This window comes from Grammomys surdaster, unplaced genomic scaffold (genome assembly GCF_004785775.1).
Source record: "Grammomys surdaster isolate TR1022 unplaced genomic scaffold, NIH_TR_1.0 130, whole genome shotgun sequence".
In the NCBI taxonomy this organism is placed as follows: Eukaryota; Metazoa; Chordata; class Mammalia; order Rodentia; family Muridae; genus Grammomys; species Grammomys surdaster.
Window position 1 is genome coordinate 2,046,062 of NW_021604588.1, and position 11,722 is coordinate 2,057,783.

The 11,722-nt window shown below is 44.4% G+C and overlaps 1 protein-coding gene across 2 annotated transcripts in view; it reads right to left on the reverse strand.

The window, feature by feature from the left end:
* The window catches only part of Soat1 (sterol O-acyltransferase 1), a 43,995-nt gene extending 40,838 nt beyond the window's left edge, over positions 1-3,157 (reverse strand). Inside the window, exon 1 of one of the 2 annotated variants that reach the window (XM_028759707.1) lies at positions 3,052-3,157. The gene's annotated coding sequence lies outside the window, so the exon portion shown is untranslated. The remainder of the gene's footprint in view (positions 1-3,051) is intronic. The other variant, XM_028759697.1, reaches the window with a different exon arrangement.
* Positions 3,158-11,722: the final 8,565 nt, after the last annotated feature.

Consider the following 11,722-nt stretch of genomic DNA (forward strand, 5'->3'; position numbering starts at 1 on the left):
TATGACAAGGGTTATTAAAAAAAACAAGAAGGTGGAACTTGAGACAGCTATTTCACAATGTGGAGAATATGCTAAAGTGGGTGATTTACTAACTACGTGTACATTTGGTTTCAGGAAGAGAAAATGTATTGGAGTAGGTTGCAAAATATGTTGAGGAACTGAAAACAAATCATAGGACTGTTCTCATGAGAGGCCCAGCAGTAAAGGAAAGTAAGGACCATTCACAGCACTGGGCACCAGGAGAGGTAGGCCACTAACTCACTTAACATTTGAAGGTCTTATTTCTTGCTGATTTCTGTCTGTTTGGGGAGTTTCTTTGTCGTTTGTTCTTTGAGACAAGGTTTCACTGTGTAGCCCTGGCTGCCCTAGAACTCAGATCTGCCTACCTCTTCCTCAAAGTGCTGGGATAATAGGCCTGAGCCACCACACACATTTCCACTCCATGTGCAAAGATGTACGTTTGTGTAGCGGAACTGCTCCTTTTGGGTGATGCAGTTGACCAGAGGGACTAGTCAGCTGGCTTAGTGGGTAAAAATGCCTGTCACACAAGCCTAACATCCCAAATTCAATAATTCCTGGAAGCCATGTACAGGTAGAAGGAGAAAACCAACTCCACCAAGGTGTCCTCGGACCTCCATACTCTCACTATAGTGGCACACATGCACCATCCCTACCCAGCGAGCTACAATCACACACACACAATTGTATTAAAATGTAACACACTGATTAGACAAGAATGTAAGAAACCAATCTGTACAGGGAAGTTGTGTAATGTTCTGCGGTAAGCATTTTAACTTGTCTCCAGAAAGCAAATAAGAATTAGAGAAACAAATGAATCATGTCCCAAAGAAATGTCAACTTTAGCCTCCCGGCAGTTTTCTTATTAACAAAGGTTTCAAAAGAACCTATAAAGCTGTATCACAAATAAATAATGGGTGCTCACTGCAGGTGAGTAACTCCTACATCACCTAGAAATTCAGCGGAAAAGAAACACCACTGTGGATAGATTGTACATCCAACTCAGAAACAGTGGTACACACCTATAATCCTAACATTTGGGGGGTTGAGATAGGAAAAGCAGTTCAAGATCATTCTCAGCTATACAATGTTTTAACAGCCTGGGCTACATGAGATCCTGTCAAAAGAAGGGAAGGAAGGGAGGAAGGAAGGAAGGGAAGGAGGGAAGGAGGGACAGAGGGAGGGAAGGAGGGAGGGAGGGAGGGAGGGAGGGAAGGAAGGGAAGGGAAGGAAGGAAGAAATAACAATCCAAAGCATAATGTGTTCATTTTCTTCCCTCCAAAAATGGCTTTTTAAGGGGGCATTTTGTTTGGGGGATTTTACAGGGTCTTTTTTTTTGGGGGGGGAGGGGATTCAAAACAAGGTTTCTCTATATAGCCTTGGCTCTCCTAGAACTCATTCTGTAGAACAGGATGGCCTGGAACTCAGATCTGACTGTCTCTGCGACCCTGAGCCACCTGGCAACCCTACATTATTTTCATGTAGCAAAGAGAACTGGGTCAATTAACAAGGACATGAGACAGAAGAACATGAGAACTTGGGCAAATTTTACTTACATCTGAGTTTACTTACAAATGATTAAATAGAACTAGTTATCCAATATGGCAAAAAAAAGAAAAAATTCTAAGAGTCCTGTCTGACAAATGGAACTTCCATTGGAAGCAGGCACTCCTATGTTAATGCCTAAAGTCAATGTTTTTTTTTTTTTTCTCAAAGTTCCTCCTTTGGCCCTCCCACTCTTTAGTTCTGTTCCTGCAAGGTACTGAGCCAGACAATGAGAAGACACAGAAATGATAGACTAACCTCGTGAAATCCACTATAAAACAATTAAAGAACCTACTTAAAACAGATGATTAACTGCTGGTAAGGAGACTTCAGAGTGCTAACCGGCTTACACTGACCAGTGGCTCCTACCGGGAAGTGATCTTTGGTTGGAGGAATGCTTGGGGGGTGGGGGGGGGTTGGAGAAGGGGAATAAGGCCTGGGGGGAAAGGTCCAGGAGATAAGAGGAAGCTTTCCAAGGACAAGAAAGGAAGCTGGAGCCTAGAGAACCAGCCCAGGCGTGAAGATAACAGGAGCTCAGGCGCCTGCAGCTTGGTCTGAGTCCTGAAAGAACGTGAAACCCCTGACCAGTTCCAAGCACGTGACAAGCTGAGCGTGTGCTCCTCCACGTTTTACTCTGCTTACTCTTCACTGCATCAGCCCTATGCAAGCCCCACTCCCGTGCAAGCCTCACTCCATGCTGCCTGAGCTTTTAAAAAACCAGTCATATTTCCCAGTTGAAAGCAAACAAAAGAAAATACTCAAGTTGGCTTCTGCATTCTTGAAGAAGGCAAGAAGTTTGGGGGGAAAAACAGTGGCAACTACTTAAGTATTACAGTGACCAAAGAATTTTATAAAAATGCAGAGAATGGAGCTTGCAATAATTTCTCCCAAATAACCGCTGAATATACATAAATATATAGCTTAAGTTACATGCCTATCAGCACTTAAGATCAAAGACAGAAACTTAACTCCCCCCTGATACTTTAAAACAGAATACGAGCTTGACGACAGGTTTCTTTAGGCGCCCCTAGCCCATATAGAGTCTGGTGTCTGGTAGTGCCATCTTTCCCTTCAGATATATACAGCTCCCCCGCCCACATCAGGAAAAAAAAAAGAAAAAAAACTTGACTTCCTGAGCGCATTTTCTGATGTCGCTTTTCAAAGAATGCGATGACTTCTAATTCTCAACTTTCTTCACCACTGACTGGCTTTAGAGACGCCACATGATTCGGAGGGGACATCAAACCATCACCGATAATGAAAAGGCTGCCAGTCATCGGATGCATCGGATGGCTGCGGGTAACTTTCCCGCTCTACCCTCTAAACACGGCGGGACCCTCTCCCGGTAGCAAGCAGCGTCCGGGCGGGACAGTCCGGCCCAGGCCAGGCCCGCAGAGCCGGAACGGGGCCGCCACCGCAGTCCCCTTCCTCTCGGGCTCAGGGTGGACCTGGTCAGGAAAGGAGGAGGGGGTGGAAGCGTCGGGTTACCTGCGACCCGAGGGCAGCTCTGGCGGTCTAGGCGGTAGGCTGGGCGGCCGCGGGAGGGTCGTTGCGTTAAGGTGTCCCTTCGCTGGCCCGCAACGCCGCCAGCCGGGCTACGGAGGAAGATAAAGCGCAGGCCCCCACCCCCGTTCTCCGCCCAACCTCCCAGCCCGCGGCTGCGTCACGCGCATCGCCCCGAGCTCCGGATGCCATTGGTGGTCCTGCGGCGCCTGGCAACGCCCACTGCCACGCCCATTGCCAGCTTTAGGGTACCCGCTGGGCTTCTCCAGCTACCTGCCTTTCTGGCTCCACCCCAACTCTCTTCCAGTGTAGCGGCGAGGGGACTGAGTCAACTTCCTGAGAGTTTGAAAAGGCAGCCTGCGAAGCAGCATGGGACAAGGGGAGTCTGACCCTGACCGTTAAAGAATAAGATAGAAGCACTGGCCAAAAACTTGTCATAAGCTGCATTGTGATCTAAATTCTACTTGACTCAGGCTGTCCTTCAGCAACACAAAACTTAGATAAGACAGAAGTGAGTCACTTGAAGTTATGGGACAATCAAGTAATTTAAAAAGCATCCTTGGGACTAAATAGTCAAAAAAAATGATACAGATAGATTTAGGACATAGATAAAGTAGTTTAGGCCTTGGACTTCTCAAAAGCAAAGATGTGAGTGAATTTAGGGTAAAGGTGGGTGAAAGAGAAAGCCAAAAGAAACAGACTGGAGAGACACTGTCAGCCTGCAAAACAGTGTCAGCTAAACTGGCTTCATTAATTTTTCAGTTAGACCCTAATCTGTCCAGCTGACCATTCCTTTCCAAGTCAGATACCCTAAACAAAGCCTGAGGCTTGCAAGAATTGCCTTCTCTGTAGACCTTCCACAAAAGGAGTTCCCCTGCTGGCCTATAGCAGGCAACACTACTCACCTTAGACCTTGGCTTTGCACAGGTGTGCCCAGTTTTTGCCCTCTCTAGGACAACTGTGATTAACAGTTCTGTCAACTGTTGGGTGATAGCATTTGAAAGTGCTCAACTGCCTTTGCTTTCTCCTCCTATCCCAACAGAACATTTAGTACTAAAAAAAATTCACTTCTGTTAGGACTCTTGATAAAGACGCTTGCCTATTCATTGTTTCATTTACTCAGTTATAAATAAATAAATAAATAAATAAATAAATAAATCCAGAGCTGGTAATAAAGCCCCTGACCCTGGTGACACACACCATTAGTCCCAGCATCCAGGAGGCAGAAGCAGGTGGATCTCTGGATCTCTGTTGGTTGGAGGCCAGCCTAGTCCACATAGTGAGTTTCAAGACAGCCAGGGCTTTGTAAAGAGACCCTATAGAAAGGAAAGAAAGAGAGAAAGAAAGAAAGAAAGGAAGAAAGAAAGAAGGAAAGAAAGAAAGAAAGAAAGAAAGAAAGAAAGAAAGAAAGAAACAGTAAGTAGGAGGATGAGAAGTTCAATTTTTGCAGGCCGACAGTGTCTCTCCAGTCTGTTTCTTTTGGTTATCTTTTTCACCCACCTTTACCCTAAATTCACTCACATCTTTGCTTTTGAGAAGTCCAAGGCCTAAACTGCTTTATCTACCTCATAAATCAATCCAAATCACCTTTTGATTATTTAGTTCCAAGGACGCCTTTTAAATGACTTGAATGTCCCATTACTTCAAGGCACGCATCAAGGTACAATCATGAAGTAAAAACAGAAGCAGCCACCACAGTTGCAAGTGTGTGTTTCTAGTGGGGAAGAAAAATAAGACAATTGCAAGTCATGATACATGTTAGGAAAAAATAGAGAGTGGTTGGGGGAAGATGTGAAACAATGCCATGATTAGTGTTAAAGGTTTCCCAGGTTTTCATAAAATAATACAGAGTTGGATAACTTGAATTACACACAATTAACCATTTACATTTTGTAAAGACAAAGGAAAGGCTGATTTTTCTGAGGTGGTCTGAATTAAGACCTAAATAAGGAAGAATTAGTAATCCCAGCCATAGGCAGGAAGAACATTCTAGACAGAAGACAATGAGTGGGATGTGCCTGATACTGAACATCTTTGGCTGGTCTGAGGAGCAGGAGCCCGGAGCACACCTCGGGGGAGGGAGAAGGACAGGGAGGTTGGAGCCATGAGCAGGAACCCAATCCTGTTGTGTGGATTCTTATTCATAAGCTCAAAGAAAAGACGATAAAGGAGTTTTGTGGGTAAGGAGGGAATTGAACCATGGCCTCACTGTGAAGCACTGGCTGTAATTCATTCATCCACCTGCCTCAGTTGGTATTGAAGGCCAGAGCCACCACAGCCAACCTGGGCTTTGTTGTTGTTGTTGTGTGTGTGTTCTTGTTTGTTTTCATCTAGGGTTTTCCCTTTTTTTTTTTTTTTACCTATTTTATAAAGACTGTAGAGAAAGATCTCTGCAGAACAGAAGTGGAACAAGGAGAAACAAGATAACAGAGATGTTCTTGGCTAAGCATGTGGGGTAGATCATGGTCAGTCCCTAGATTAGGGTGCTTGCTGTAGAAACCAAAGGTGAGAGAGTTCAGAGTACTTCCCTGAGGTGCAGAAGTGAAGAAACGTGGACACAAGGTAACTACAGGTCATTTCTTTGAGCAACAAGGTGGATGTCGATATCATCTAGTGCAAAGGTGGCAAGAAAAACTCCAGAGCCTCTGGCTAGAATCCAAGTGCCTTCCAAAGTGGCCCATAAAAATCTCACATCACCTAATCCTAAAATCAAGGCTTACTTAAATGCTATTCACTTCATCACATTCTAAAGCAAAACACCCAAATTAAACAAAACAAAACAAAACAAAAAAAACCCAACAAAACATTTACAGAACCTGTAGCCAGTTGATTGAGACTGTCTATTGGGAACAGAACTAACCAAGCCATCTGAAAACTGGGACAAATGTTAGAAGAAAAAAGATGTTTAAGGCAATGTCTACCCAATAGGGTCATTGTATTTAACAAGTCCATGTTTTCAAAGCTTTCTGTTAGCAACCACTGTCTCCGTTGCTGCTCTTCTGGATGTAGTAAGATCAGACTGGGGTAGAGGGGAGGGAGAATGAAGAGGAGGCATCCTGAGCCTAACTTTCTAACTAGTTAGAATGGTTGTCATGGAAAAGAAGGAAGAATTTTCAAAATAAAGGGAAAACAAGGTCCAAACCCACAAGACAAAAAAGAGCCAGGTCCAAGGAACATGGAGGTAGCCGAGTATCCTCAACTACAGGGCTCTTCCTAAGAAGCAAGAAGAGATAAAGCCAGTGTGTCTGAGACATCCTGATTCAGAATCCCATAGACACGGGCACCAGTGATGGCTGCCAAGTAGGAGAGACTCAAGGCCTCACTGGACAGAGGCGAGCTGGAGGTGGGTAGATTAATTAGAAGGGTGATGTGTAATACAGGTGAGATGCTAAAGGGCCGGCTTAGGCGATAGCCAAGTAGGAGAGAAAGAACGAGGAGACAGATGAATGGGAGAGGGCCAGAGCCGTAGCTCAGTTGTTAGCATGATCGCCCAGAGCCGTAGCTCAGTTGTTAGCATGGTCGCCCAGCAGACTGAAAATACCCTGAGCTTGATCTCCAACACCATGTCACCCAGCACCGGGATGAAGGCAGGAAGATCAGAAATTCAAAGTTATCCCTGCAACACGGGGACTTTGAGACTAGCCTGGCTGCCATGAGACCCTGCCTCAAAGCATAGGGGAACTGATATTTGAAACATCTTAAAGGACAGAATAAAGTAATATTCTGTTTGTGGGAGCTAATGGTGTATTCAGAATTGACTTAGAAAGCAGGTGGCAGGATTCAATGCTGACAGAGTACACATCCTGGAGAAGAAGCAAGGAAAGGCTTCACTCAGGTTAATGTTTAAGCCACATTGCTCCACTCCTACTGAGACCTGAAGGAACTGAACACGAGGCAATCAAACTAGCCTTCATGTTTTGTCAGGTTATATCAATAATGCATTCTTACTACAGGCGATAAAACCAAATACAGAAAATCACAGGGCTTGGGAATTTGGTTCACAAGAGGGCTTGGCTAATAAACTTAAGGCCCTAGTTTCAGTCCCCAGCACCAGAAGAAAGAAAGGAAGAAAGAAAGAAAGAAAGAAAGAAAGAAAGAAAGAAAGAAAGAAAGAGAGAGAGAGAGAGAGAGAAGGGAAGGAAGGAAAAAAGAAAGAGAAAGGAAAGAAGGAAGGAAGGGAGGAAGGAAGGAAGGAAGGAAGGAAAGAAGGAAGGAAGGAAAAAAGAAAGAGAAAGGAAGGAAGGAAGGAAAAAAGAAAGAGAAAGGAAGGAAGGAAGAAGAAGAAAGAGAGAGAGAGAGAGAAGAAAGGAAAAAAGTGCAAATATAAAAGTCAGATACCGTTTTAGTTGGAGATGCAGTTAGAGTTTGATGTGGCGGAGGAGAGCAGTGGCTGAGCCTGGACTCTGAGCCCCTTTTTCCAGAACATACTAGGTTTTACAGAAAGGCCAAAATAGAAACAGAACTTTAAGAGTTTGTGAATATTAGCAGGGCAGGTTGATGCCTGCTTTCAATCCTAGTGCTCAGGATGCAGACACGGGTGACTCAAGGCTACCCTGGTCTCCACAGAGAATTCCAGGTCAGCCCAGAAATGGAGGAACCCTGTCTCAAAAAAAAAAAAAAAAAGACAGACAGACAGAAGGACAAAACAACAAAAAATTGAGCATCTTAGTTCTTCAGAGGAACACTTAATGACACCAAATGGGAGGTAAATGGCTATCCCAGCCATCACTATGGACATTAAAACATACAGAAAAATAGGTTGATTAAGAATGAAGAGCCAGTGCCAGGCAGTGGTGGTGCACACCTTTAATCCCAGCATTTGGGAGGCAGAGGCAGGCAGATTTCTGAGTTCGAGGCCAGCCTGGTCTGCAGAGTCAGTTCCAGGACAGCCAGGGCTATACAGAGAAACCCTGTCTCTGAAACCAAAAAAAAAAAAAAGAAGAAGAAGGGCCAGGCATGGTGGTACACACCTTTGATCCCAGTGCTCAGAAGCCTAAGGCAGGAAGATTGCCAGAATGGGCTACCTGATGAGTTCCAGACCAGCCTGGGCTAGAGGGAGAACCAGTCTCCAAGTAACCAAAACAGAAAGATAAAATGAGATAGCCAAATGCTCGGAACGTAAACATACACCCATAGACACTCGACTGACTCTGGTCCTGCGGGACAGTCCTGTTTATAGTTTTTGGAAACACCTAGCACAACACCTGTGTGTCACACGCTAAATGTTGAATGAAGTAATAAGCTGAGTGTAGTAGGTAGTTCACACCTGTAAAGCCAACACTCTGGAGGGGGAGCTAGAAGCCCAAAGTGGATAACAGGCTCATTTCAGCTTAGCCTGGGCTACATGGTAAGACCCTATATCGACAAAAAATAAGTAAATAAAAATTAAAAAAAATAAACCATTGGTATTTCACTTTAAAAATAAGTCTTTTCAAATGAGTTGATGAACCAACAGAAGGCCTGGAGTACAGGTCAGACACAGATTTCCTTCCTTCCGTCTTCTCTTGGTGATTTCGTTATCTTGAAAGTTCTGCATCACTTGCGTTCTACAAAGAGATGTCTTTAACATACACAGCGGAAGAGTCATCCGTCTCTAGCCTGGCCTTTCATTCCAGCTCTCGGGAGGCAGAGGCGGGAGGATCTCTGAGTTCTAGGCCAGCCTTATCCACAGGTGTGTTTCTAGGACAGCCAGGGCTACACAGATAAGCCCTATGTTTGGGAGTTGTGGGGGAGAGGGGTGGCAGGTGGGCGTAAAAAATGGAATGGAACTTGGGTCCTCTGGAAGGGGAATGAGCACTTTTAACCACTGAGCCATCCCTCCAGCACCACCATTGCTTTAAGAAAATATTGTTGTGTTCATGTTATCTGTATGTATAATTGTTTTGTGTGTATATATGTATATTTATGTGTATCATGTGTATACTTGGTGCCTGTGCATGTCAAAGTGAGCATTGGATCCCATCCCATGCAATTACTATCACACATACACAAACACACACATACACACAAAAAGGACTGCTTGCTCAGTGGTAAGTTATGAATTGTATCTGTTATAATAAACAGTGAAGGAGGAAGAATGAAAACACAAGAGAAAACAAAAAATTTAATCCACTGGGTGATGGTGGTATATACCATTAATCCCAGCACTCAAGAGGCAGAGGCAGGCAGTTCTCTGAGTTCAAGACCAACCTGGTCTATAGAGTGAGTTCCAGGACCGCCAGGGATACACAGAGAAATCCTGTCTCAATTAAATCCAACTGTATCAATTGTGATGACAGCTGAGCATAGACAGTGCATGCCTGAAGTGCCAGCTGTTGGGAAGCTGAGGCAGGAGAATACTGAGTTTAAGGCTAGGCTGAGCAACAAGCAGCACAGTAAGATCCTGTCTGGAAAGAGTGGGGACCAGTGAGATAGCCCAGCAGGTAAAGGTGCTTGCACCAAGCTTGACTGCCTGAGTTCAATCCCCAGGACCCAATGGTAGAAGGAAAGAATGAACTTTTTAAGTTGTCATCTGACCTCCATATGAACACCATCACACACACACACACACACACACACACAGAGAGAGAGAGAGAGAGAGAGAGAGAGAGAGAGAGAGAGAGAGAGAGAGAGAGAGATTGGGAAATCATGTAATAAAACATTAAAAGAAAGAAAAAAAGATGGTTCTGCAGGTGCAGCTGCTTTCTGATGACCTGAGTTCAATCTCCAGAGCCCATGACAGAAAGAAAGGCAGACTCCCCAAAGTGACCCTATGACCTCCACAGGACTGCACTCATCCCGAAAGTGACCCAGTGACCTCCACAGGACTGCACTCATACCCACACATAACAGTAATTTTTTTAAAAAATCAAAAGTGTGGACCTCTCCCGTCACATATCAATATATGAAACTGTTAAATAAAAATTTCAAAACATAGCTTTAACAGCTCAAAAATGGTGGTGGGGGATTAAGCCATCAGGGTAACTCAGAGGGTGAAGGCACTTGCCACTGAAAACAAGAGTGATTAAACTAGAAAGGATCAGACTACATAATAAGGCCTAACTGTACATCACCTTCAGGAAACATAGATTAACTTCAAAGATGCACAGGCCTTTTGAAGGATAGGAAGAAATACAGACTATAATAAGAGACTATTTAAAAAAAAAAAAAAGCTGGGCGGTGGTGGCGCACGCCTTTAATCCCAGCACTTGGGAGGCAGAGGCAGGCGGATTTCTGAGTTCGAGGCCAGCCTGGTCTACAGAGTGAGTTCCAGGACAGCCAGGTCTATACAGAGAAACCCTGTCTTGAAAATTAATTAATTAATTAATTAAAAAAATAAGAGACTATAAGCCAGAGTGGCTATAGGGAGATAGATTATCAAACAAAATAGACTTTCAGGAAAACAACAACAGAACAAGTGTTCTGGGCAACAGTTAAGCAGGATCGCTAACGAGGCTCAGCAGTTCTGCCCCGGGGAAGATCCAAGAGAACTGGAAACAAAGACCCCAAAACACCAGTACCAGGGTGTGGAGCTCCAAACTTCCACAGCTGTTTAGTGCAGGACAGCAGGAAGTGGGAATGACTCGCCTTGTCAAGCTGATGAGCAGATACATGAGAGGCATCTACACAGCAGGATACTATTCGGCAGTGACAAGAACTGCGAGCTGGCACATGCTCCAACACGGATGAACCTTTGTGCCATGCTAATCAAGGAAAGAGCTGCTGCTAAGAACACATATTCTATGAGTCATTTATATGAATTATTTAGAAAAGGTAACCAAGCTACAGGAGACAGAAAGCAGATCTGAGGTTGTCCAGAACTGGTAGGAGACAGAAAGGAGCTGCTCATAGAAACCACCTCTCTGGGAAAGGATGAAACTAGTCTAAAATGATTGCAAGTGAAATTCCAAACCTCTGAATATTCTGAAAACCCCATGAACCTAGCCAGTGGTGGTGGTGCACACCTGTAATCCCAGCACTCGGGAGGCAGAAGCAGGCAGATTCCTGAGTTTGAGGCCAGTCTGGTATAGATCAAAGTCCAGGACAGCCATGGATACACAGATAAACCCTGTCTTGAAAACAACAAAACAAACAAACCAGGAAACTGTAGTCTTGAAAACTATGTTAGATTTATGTATTTTGTCTTATGTGCATGAGTGTTTTGCTTGCATGTATGTGTGTGCACCACAGACATGACTGGTGTCCCCAAGGAGGTCAGGAGAAGGCACTGAAACCCATAGAACTAGAATTATGAATGTTTGTGAGCCATCTGTGGGCATTAGAAAACAAACCCAGATCCTCTGTAAGAGCAGTACTTTAACTCTGTAAAGAGTACTTTAACTGCTGAGCCATCTCTCCAGCCTGAAACTCTACATTTATTTGATTGCTTGCTTAGTTGGGTTTTGGTTTTTGAGACAGGGTTTCTCTATGTAGCCCTAGCTGTCCTGGAACTCACACAGACCAGATTGACCTCAAACTCAGACATCAGTCTGTCTCTGTTCCTGAATGCTGCAATTAAAGGTGTGTGGCACCACCTCCTTGGCTGGAGTGGAGCCCTGTGGAAAAGTGTGTGCTTAGTATGTGCTCAAACCTAAGCACCAGAAGAGCTAAAACTACGTATTTGTTTCCTCAGCTCCATGGTTAAAGGCACTATCCTCACAAGCCTGGTAAATTGAGT